This window comes from Triticum aestivum, chromosome 5D (assembly GCF_018294505.1).
Source record: "Triticum aestivum cultivar Chinese Spring chromosome 5D, IWGSC CS RefSeq v2.1, whole genome shotgun sequence".
Classification (NCBI taxonomy): domain Eukaryota; kingdom Viridiplantae; phylum Streptophyta; class Magnoliopsida; order Poales; family Poaceae; genus Triticum; species Triticum aestivum.
Window position 1 is genome coordinate 450,441,614 of NC_057808.1, and position 11,049 is coordinate 450,452,662.

Genomic DNA, 11,049 nt, shown 5'->3' on the forward strand with positions numbered 1-11,049 from the left:
GGCACGCCGCGCCCGTCGATGTGTTATATTTATACAGATTGTATTATTTATATATAGTGGGCATTGTTATATTTGTAACGATGGAATCGTTGATGATTAGAACCCAGAAAGAGTATATGTGATGGGTCCAGTAATACATGATAGAAAAGAAGTACATTTATTGCAGCCATGCACGATATGTACGGATAAACAGAAAGGTACACGCTGATACATTACTACTAATAAGGTCTACTTATTGGCACTATATGTTGGGGAACGTAGTAATTTCAAAAAAATATCCTACGCACACACAGGATCATGGTGATGCATAGCAACGAGTGGGGAGAGTGTGTCCATGTACCCTCGTAGACCGAAAGCGGAAGCGTTAGCACAACGCGGTTGATGTAGTCGTACGTCTTGACGATCCGACCGATCCAAGTACCGAACGTACGGCACCTCCGAGTTCAGCACACGTTCAGCTCGATGACGTCCCGCGAACTCCGATCCAGCAGAGCTTCACGGGAGAGTTCCGTCAGCATGACGGCGTGATGACGGTGATGATGTTGCTACCGACGCAGGGCTTCGCCTAAGCACCGCTACGATATGACCGAGGTGGAATATGGTGGAGGGGGGCACCGCACACGGCTGGAACAGATCAACAGATCAACTTGTGTGTCTAGAGGTGCCCCCCACCCCCCGTATATAAAGGAGCAAGGGGGGAGGCGGCCGGCCAGGAGGAGGGCGCGCCAAGGGGGGAGTCCTACTCCCACCGGGAGTAGGACTCCTCCTTTTCCTTGTTGGAGTAGGAGAGGGAAGGAAGGGAGAGAGGAGGAGAAGGAAAAAGGGGGGCGCCGCCCTACCCAGACCAGATTCTTTTTCGCCCCTTGAGAAACAACTACATTTTTTCCCAAGTCTTTTGACTTCAAAATTTGTGTGCTCATATTTGATCTCTGCCCCCAGATGATAATTTTTCATGTAATGTTTCTCAAGTTTGAATAAAGCTACATGTCATTCTAAAAAAACGACCTAGCATGGTCAACAGAAAAGCACAAAAGCTAAAAGCTACTTCCTCTTTAAACCAATATGGACGTTTTAGATCACTAAAAACATCTTATATCAGTTTACAGAGTGAGTATAAGATTATTTTCAGGATCAAGCCACATCGCTATTGCGAGCAATGTCAATGGATAAAACATGATATTTTTTGCAGGGTAATATGTGTCACATTTACATCGTAAAATTAAAAAGAAAGCAGAACACTAGTTTTTGCACAAAGAAAACCACCAAGAATGAAAATTACAATCAAGATTGAAGAATCCTATGAGCTTGACATCAACACCGTCACCTGCTCTCGGCACCCCACCACAACAGCCACCAAAAGAAAAAGTGACGGATCACCTCCTCATCCGAGCTCGACGCGGCTCTATAGCTAATATGCAACTTTGCAGACCTACAAAGTGGCTCACCAAGGGCGAAACCATTAATGTCGAACAAATTATTGAATTCATTCTTCAGCCAACTAGTCCAAAAGTCCAAACTCATGGAGGAAGATGGGTAATATATTTCAACACGAATCAAACTAGGATAAAACATGAATGTAAGAAGATACACACACTAACTACGGATGGATTTACGATGTATCTGCAAAAAAAAAAATCATGTATCACCGTTCGTACCACCGAGTATTCTCACCGAGTGGATACTTCTGTCTGATCGCCATGTCAAGCTCCCAAAGGTGCACCCACACTTGTGTGACCATCTCTGGTGAACTGATCATAGACGATCCACGGACAACGCCACTCCGGGTGGAGCCTTGGGCACTGTTCGATAGGTCGCTTCCTTTGGCCAAACATGACAGTGCGCTGGACAATCATCCACACAACATGAAGCTAGCTGTCTATGCTGTCCCTGCTGACACCAGTACCGGAGCGTCACTACTCCTTGTCAAAGCTATGTATGCTTTCCCTGCCAGTTCAATGGTCCGCATGCGCCATTGCACCCACGATCGATCAAAGCAGAGCTTTGTTCCAGTGCATGCAGACGATTGAGCTGCACTGGGCAGACAAGTACGTACTCTTGGTCTTGGTCCAAGCCAAGCTTTGTGCAGTAAAAGAAGAGCTCAGACTGACGATGGATGGCACGACGACGACCGGCCGGGCGCATCCATCAGGATCACGCGTCCGGCAGTATCCACCACACGGCATACCGAGGACAAGCTACGGTCCGTCCATGCAATTGTTACCGTCTCCACGCGGAAATTAACTGGAAATCCTTCGTCACATTGGCTCGCATGCATGCAGCAGGTAGCTAAAGATAATGTGTAAGTGTAACCGAGCCATCTATATTCGTCATTGGATGGGGCGTCATTGGATGCAGTACACGTATGATCGATATCTGTGTGTACCCAAGACGTGTGACGAGTTCCAACTTGCAAATCCATGCATCATTTACAAAAAATGGGGGGATTTCCCAGTAGGACACATGCTAGTCAAGTCTCTCCGTGTTGTCTTGTCAGCAGTTGAGAGCTACAATGATCTCTTAACACTCAAGTATTGTGCTAGCGCTTGCAATGTCTCTTTCCATCTGAAAGCTGATATATTCTCATCCACGTACAATTGAAGACTTTTATTTATATATGATTGATACTTTGATCATATATACTCATGACTTTCCTGGGCATCCATGCACGGTGTTCTAGGTATGTGATGTACGTACATTATTTTTACATGGTAATACGTGTCTCATTCATATCACAAAAAGATCAAAGTACAAGTCATGTAAAGGCTGGCATGACAAAACTGAAAAGACAGCAAAACGTCTTTAAACTTGACACCAACGCTCGTCACCTGCCTCCGGCATCACCACAACAGTCATCAAAGGAAAAAATGACGGATAACCTCCTCAACCAAGCTCGAGGCGGCTCCATCGCTGATATGCAGCTTTGCGGACCTCCAAGGTGGCTCGCCAAAAGTGAAGCCATTGCTGTTGAACGAATCAGACGCCTCACCACGACTAAGACGCCACAGGAGGAAACCTTACCTGTCATCCATCAACCACGAACCCAGCACATGTTCCATCTTCCGGATCTCGTTGACGTAGACCACAATCCGCATCCGTTCCTGGACTACCTTCCAAGCTTCGCCTTCATATTGGAGCAGTCGTCGTCGCAACGCCAGAGAACGAGGACACATGTCCACCATACGGATGCTGTCAACGCCATGACATCTCAGCTTGAACAGACTGGTTCTCAAATCCATCACCAATCATAGAGACGATCGCCTCGCTGGAGAAGAATCCGGAGGTTCTTTATTCAGCATCGTCGCCGCCGTCGTCGAAGCCAAGACGTTGAACGATCCAATACTAAACTAACAGGGCCTGAGAACCTAAACCTAAAACGATCCGCACGCACGGGATCTGGTGCTGGAAGGGTTGGCTCTCCTGGCGGCGGCGGCTAGGGAACGAAGAAAAGAAACAAGGTCCAAACCAAAAATAGCAAGTAATAAGGTTTTGCTGGGGGAACAGCACATCTCACGCCCCAAGGAACTAAGAAGATATTGAATTAATGGCTCAATATTTTTTTATTGCAGCACTTGGTACACATTTTTTAATGAGCTCACTCATTCAAACTCCACCGGGAGCGGGGAGACCGGCCAAAATCCAGGTCTCACGAGTATTACATAAATTTTAATTAATTGGTAGGAGAATACATGCATTTGACACCAAATAAATACTCCAAACTAACGATCTGAAAATATCTTGGATCAAAACAAACTTAAATAGTTCTAAAAAAACTTAAAGGGGCACCACCTAGATAAAATGAATGCCTTTTGGTCGTATCTTCGGCTCAATTCCTATAAGCTGAAACTTGTTGAAATCGAGTCATTTTCTTCATTTTGCTCGCCCGTCAAATCATGTAGGACGAGCTGCTTGTTTGCCTGAATGCCTTCGAGTGCCATATCCACTTGCCTCATGGTTGGCCTCTCTTCTGCTCTTAACTTTATACATGATGCAGCGAGAGCAGCTACTTCTTCAATTTCACTGCCTCCCTCCTCCACAACTTGGGAATCTAGTATAACAACTAGTTTGCCTTCCTCTAGGTGTTCAATGAATTGTGCAACAAGTCCATCACCTTCTGATGTTCTATACATGATTGGCATCCTCCTCGTAAGCAACTCCACTAGAAGGATTCCGAAGCTATAAACATCGCTCTTTTCTGACAGCCGCCCCGTGTAGTAGTACATAGGATCCAGATATCCTATAGTTCCTTGCACTGCTGTTGCTGTTCTACCAGTCTGATTGATAGGCATGTATCTTGAAGCTCCAAAATCTGATACTTTTGCCGTGAAAGCATCATCAAGAAGTATGTTAGAAGATTTGATGTCTCTATGTATTACAGGGACTGAAACGGCAGAATGTAGGTAAGCAATAGCTCTTCCTACTTCACTTCCAATCCTTAGCCTGTCAGTCCAAGATATTGATTTAGGTGATTCATTATGAAGATGATCAGCAAGGGTTCCATTGGAAATGAATTCATATGCCAACAGTGGGACTTCTGTCTCGAGACAACAACCATGAAGCTTGACAATATTCCTATGGTTGATTTGTGATAGTATGGCAACCTCATTTATGAAATCATCAATTTCTCTCTGGACCATAATAGTTGACTTTTTAATGGCCACGACATGCAAGTCTGACAATATTCCTTTATAAACAGTACCATGCCCTCCGCCACCGAGCTTACGAGTTTGATCAAAATTGTTTGTGGCCTTCTCTATTTCTTTTAGAGGAATGATCATCCTCTCACCAATGTCGGACCTTTGAGATACTAGCTGTTGCAATAGCTGCCCGTGATTTTGATTGAAGAACTTCTGTTTCAACTTTTCAGCCCTGTGATGCAAGCTTACGAGCTATTAACAATCCACCCAGAAAGAAGAGAATGAGGGATGGGCCAATTGCAATGGAGAGACCAATAACTAAACCTGCAAAAATCAATACATACATCTTTATTAATTTGATCTATAGCAAATTTGGCCGGTAGAATTAACAGTATATAGATCATGGGCATGCTGCCAGTTTCAAAGCAAAAGTAAAGAAAATAAATGATTCATATTTGTTAGTCACGTACTTGCTCACGTCCTGCTTGTATGTGCCACAACCGAGTGTAAAATTTATATCGGTCCCTAATAATTAATATGAGTTGTATTTCTTGTTTCGATCAAGTCCAAAACAAGTGCACAATATATTATGTATGCCTTAGGAAAAGTTTGGCACCTCTATTCGATGTGATCTTGTGGCATCCATTAGGTTCGCTGGCATTTCCTTGCAGTCCTCGCGCGCACCAACAGTCGAAGGACCCATGCGTGTTGCCACACTCGCCGAAACAGCCATGGTCCTTTGGCTGCTCGCACTCGTCGATATCTATGTACAGACAAATAAGGGATTAATCAAACTTGACTGACTAATTCGGTTCTAAGAAATGATTAAACACGTGCATGCGTGGTTCTAGTTACTCTTTCCTTTCGGAAATGCAAGATGTCCTTGACTTTCCTGTCCCAAATACTCCCTCCGTCCCAAACTGGTTATTCTTTGCCTTGGGATCAAATTGGCTATTGGGCAGTCAAAATTGTGACAGGTGTACCTGACGCCATTCCGGTAATAGGATCGCCTTTAGTGGAGTTATTACGCGGAAGTGCTAGTGTGGGCCAATCCACTTTGACTCGTTTTTATAGTTTACATACCTTTGTACTGCCTCTGCTTACTGCCGTATTTATGTTAATGCACTTTCCAATGATACGTAAGCAAGGTATTTCGGGTCCTTTATAGGGAAGGCATATCATAGAGAATTATAATTATCATATATCATATCGGGTAGGTTTTGGTATTTAATAACTGGCGTGGCTTTAGTTCAAACTAACGCCACGGCACTTATTTTGGGACGGATGAAACATAATTTTCCCTATATTTTCGAATGGTCACAATTTTGAACTTTTATCTTCTAATATGCAGAACAATAATTCAAAGTGTACTTTTGATATGCCTGATTTTCTTATGTAACGGAAATGGATCATATGCAGATAGGTAAGTACCTTGGCATCCATCTGTGAGGTAAGGGTTACCCTTGTAGCCAGGATTGCAGTGGCAAACATACTGAGCTCCTTCAAAGGGGGTGCTGCAGTTGGTGTTGGCGCTGACGGAGGCGTTGCAGGTTCCGTCGTTCGGACATGCCCACTCGAGGACCAGGGGAGCCAGCAGATGATCATCCTTGTTGGCCTTGGATCTGGAAACGGAACGCTTGGCGCCCAGATTCATAAGACCAACCGCCCGGTCCGAATCAAACCAACTTTCCTCGGCGATGAACGCGTACACGGGCAGATCGTCGTTTATGGTGCTGTTCCCGACGAGCCGCTTGAGCTGCACGGTATAGGACGCCAGGTACGAGAAGACCGGGGTAGTGCAGTAGCCGACCATGTAGTTGTTCCGGACGTCGTCGGCGGTGAGCACACCACTGCGGTTACAGTGAGAGCAGCAGCCGGTGGTGTAGCCGTAGGTACCGGTACTAGCCGTGAAGAGGAGCGTCACCTGCACGTTGCACCCCGTGACCACCAGTTCGGTGGTGATCGGCGTGGTGTACTGCCTGTGGTTGTCACCGAAGCCCGTATCCTTCTGGGTGGCGGTGCTTACGTTGATGGCGGCCTTGCTGAAGATAGGGGGCATGACCCCACGAATCTTCCTGTTTTCCAACGAGATCTCCTTGACCTCGAAGACTTCATCCTTGCCCAGGAAGAGCCGTGTGCCTGCTCCGGAGCTGGTACCGGTACTGTTGCCGTGGACGCAGGCGAGCTTGAAGCCTGGCGCTGCGGAGCACCTGTCCGGGCCGAAGCCGAACGGGTACGGCACGCTCACGTCCCCGCACCTTGTTTTGCAGCCCCGTTTCCCTATTGGCGCCGGTGATGCTGCTCCGCCGGCTACTACCACGAGTGCAGCTGCCGCCATCACCGCCACCATCGGGTATGACAACGCTGACAACGCCATTTAGTATTGTGGCTACTGGCTACTGATAATGTTCAGCGCGCACTGCTGGCTCTAGCTTTTCTGCTTTAGTGGCTAGACTACAAAACATCACCCGCTCTCGTCGAGTTTATAAGGGCAACTCCAACGCGGACAAACCTCCGGCAAATGTCTGGACTGAACCGTTCAGACTTTTTTAGTCATCCAACGACAGTCGCCAAAACAGTCCGTACCGGTCCGGAAGTCTGAAATCCTACAAATTAGCACCAAGCCGAGGGAAGGTTTTGGAAAGAGTCCAGACGTCCGTCACGTCGTACTACAATAACACGGACCCACTCAAAACTGAGCCGGAGACCGCGCATGCTCACAACCCTACCCCCCATTCCGCCGCCCGCTGCCCAGGCCTTGCCGGAGGTCCCCAGCTATTCCACCTCCGATCATGTCGCTGCCCAGGTGCCCTCCGGCCTTTCCGTGGCAGACACATGCAAGTCAAGTGTTTTGCCAAATGCCATAGACAAAAAAAAAACTGTCTTCTCAATGAAGCAAACACGTTGAATTCATTCAAGGAGTACTTCTACGCCGGGTTCATGGATTCGTCTTTGTCAGATGAAGATGATTATGAAACGGCGATGACGAGGGTGATTTTCGAAGACACCGAGCATGGGGGCAGAGCATGTTCTCAAGTTCAAGGGTTCAACAAAGGGACACTGAGTGTTGAATTGGCAGAAGGAACACTATCACTTGGTGGATGGGTAACCGTGACTAATGCTTGTTTAACTAGTATGCCAGTTTATTAATTCCCTATGTACAGATTCCGCAAAACAAATCCTGGTAGAAAGGGAAAAGCTAACATGAATTTTTTGCAAAGCATTAGTGCTAAAAGGAAATAGCATGCATATGGTGCTCGCCCCGCTATCAAAGATCCATTTCCGGAGGATCATGAACCTAAAGTTTTGTGCTCGTTGCTCATTGCAGCTTGTGCTTGAGCAAAACTAATGGTCTGATCACACTGGTAGAAAAAAGCCCTTTAGTCCCGGTTCGCAACAGCCTTTAGTCCCGGCTGTGCAACCGGGACTAAATATGCGCGACTAAAGACCCCCCTTTAGTCGCGCCTCTTACGGACCGCGACTAAAGGCTTTAGTCCCGGTTCTTGTGGCTGACCGGGACTAAAGGCCCGTCCACATGGGCGCCAGTGGTTCGTCGGGGCGGAGGACCTTTAGTCCCGGTTCTCGTGGCCAACCGGGACTAAAGGCCTCCTCCGCAGGTTTAGGGTTTTAGCCCCACTAAACCTGGTTTCTTTTTAGTTTGGAGTGTTTTATTTCTTTTATATTTTATTTTGTGTTTTATTTTAATTTTGATAAAGTTTCAGTACACATATTCTACGCTACTATATACATGCATATGAAATTTCAAACAAGAAGAATTCAAGAGGAATATATAATATATATTCAATCTCGGGTGACCATATACAACTTCGAACAAGTTTCCATACACAATTAGGATGGATGACCATATACAACTTCGAACAAGTTTCAATCTCGGGTATGCATATAAATTTCTTCGTCCTCGGTATAGTGTTCTCCTTTAGGATTGATGACTTCCCTCATGAAAAATCCAGCTAATTCTTCTTGAATTGGTCGGAAGCGAGCTTCTGGACTAAGCCTCCTCCGCAAGTTATCCGTCGCGTTCCGCACGCTATCCGATGCCTTCCGCTCAGAGGTGTGTCTCCAGATGTTCTCACAAACATAGTATCCACATAGATTGGTCCCCGGTGGCTGCTTATCCACATTAACTAACCTTCTGAAATCTAGCTCATGTTTGAATTCACCGACAATTTCTTCTGAGAACCGTCTCCAAACCCTACAAGGCAAAGAAAATTAAATGAACAAGGGAGTTATTAGTTACTTGATATTAGGAAATGAACGAAAGAGACCGATCGATATAGAGCTCAAATGATTGAAAATAATTACTTTTGCAGCATTTTTCTCATGTCGGCCCAACGCTTTGGATCCGAATCCATAGAGTCCATGATTAGAACTCTGGAGGTGTGAAGTTCAATATTTAGCAGAATCCAGTGGAACCTGCGGACACGTTACATGCACAGTCATGCATAACTCATCGATTAGACATACCATGCATGGAGTAAACAAAAGAGAATGGGCACAAGAGAGAAACACTCACCCAAAATGGTAAGGAAATAGAATATGACTTTTGAGTTGATGCTTTCTAAGAAACTTGTACAAGTCTTTCTCCACGTCTTGGGGGTGATGTTGTAACACATGTCCATTAATGATATGTGGGTCAATGAACCCAACATCATGGATGTTTCTTATTTTGCATTCCCAAATCTTCAGTCTGCATAATAGCGTACGCAACAATATAGTTAGACAATATATATATATATATATATATATATATATATATATATATATATATATATATATATATATAATGCAGGCAATGAAGAACGAGATGAGGTAGAAATAAATCACTTACAGAACGTAGCAACTCAGCATAGATTTGTCGAGGTCGCGCAGATTGAACAGCTGAAACAATTCACTCATATGAACTTGTACAGAGTACCGTTTGGTGTGATGCTCATCTGTAACATCCGCATAAACATATTCTTTGTCGGCCCATGTTATGAATTGCTTGTACCAACGTAGCAGATTTCGCATTTGTGGTGGTAGACTCTTTTCCCGCGCAGGCTCGACGAGAGGCCCATTTCACACATATTGTAATGCTATCTCACATACTTGCGCATCCTCAAGGCCTAAGAAGGCACGAAGAGTCAAACCCATCTCGGACGCTTGTTTCATGGCACTCGCTACAGTCAATCCAAGTGCTGCCGCAGCTGCTATGATCTCGGGGTCCTCTTCCGGACCGGCTTTCACTATGAGCGGGGGGATCGATTGTTTCTTCTGCATCCCGAGCTGGTCAACTTGTTTCCCGCTTTTTTTACTTTCTTCTTTCTCCTCCTTCAATATTTTTGCTTGCCTACGAAGTTCATGTCCATAGTCGTCAGGCATATTCAGCTCGGCTTGGGACGGTGTCGTCAAAAAAATCCTTAGCCCACTTCTTTTGCTTCTCAGTGAATACTTGCTTGGGCTCAGGCTCTTTTATCGCCTTCATATCCGCCTTCCATTTCTCATAATCAGCAGACGCGGCCAATTTGGTTTCAGCTTCACTAAGTTCCCCAGGCCTTGGGAGGAGAGGCTTCAGTGATGGCTCCGGTACCCTTGTGGTCTTAGGTACATAAGGGTCCGGGTTAATAGTCCAGGAGCGGGTTTCCTTGCTGTCCGCCTGCTTCTGCTTCTTCGCCGGAGGTGGATTGGGAGGCGTCGTACCCGCCGGAGGAGGATTGGGGGGCGTCGTACCCGCCGGAGGTTGTGGATCGGGGGACGGCGTCGAATGACGTGAAGGAGGTGTAGGTGAACCACCACGACCACCACCACCACCGCCACCACCGCCGCCACCACCACCACCACCATCGGAGGGGGTGGACTTGCTAGCCTTGGCGCCTCGCCTGGAAACACTATGTACTTCTTTTTCCATAGAATGAACTGGCGCTTGACATCTCCAAGTCTTCTCTCCCCTTCGGGTGTAGGTTTGTCAATCTCCAGGTCCTCAAACCCTTCGACTATGTCTTCCACCGTGACACGAGCATAGCCATATGCAATGGGGTTGTTGTGGTGGAGTGCTCCAGGTGTACAGGGTAAAGCACCGCCGCTAGCTACCTTCGTGGAAACGTTGCCCACGGGATAATGCAGATCACATTCTTTCATCTCCTTTACATCATCCACGGGGTAGTGAGGCTCCGATGCACGAATCTCGATCATCGGTGCACTACCACCAGGCGGGGCATCCGTGGAAGCCACGCTGCTTCTCCGCTGCTGGCTTCCGCGATCCGCTTCATGATCTTCATGCGGCCCTGCAGCCGATTTTCCTTTTACTAGTTCATGCACGGTCTGCTTCAACTCATGGAGTTCCGATGCAAACTTCGTCATAAGATCTGCATCCCGGTCCGTCTTTCTCTTACGGCTTCTGTAACAGTACGGGTCA

At 46.4% G+C, this 11,049-nt stretch overlaps 1 pseudogene; it reads right to left on the minus strand.

Moving 5' to 3' along the window:
* Nucleotides 1-3,643: 3,643 nt before the first annotated feature.
* Nucleotides 3,644-7,074, minus strand: LOC123125460 (wall-associated receptor kinase 3-like; annotated as a pseudogene).
* Between the last annotated feature and the right edge of the window lie 3,975 nt (nt 7,075-11,049).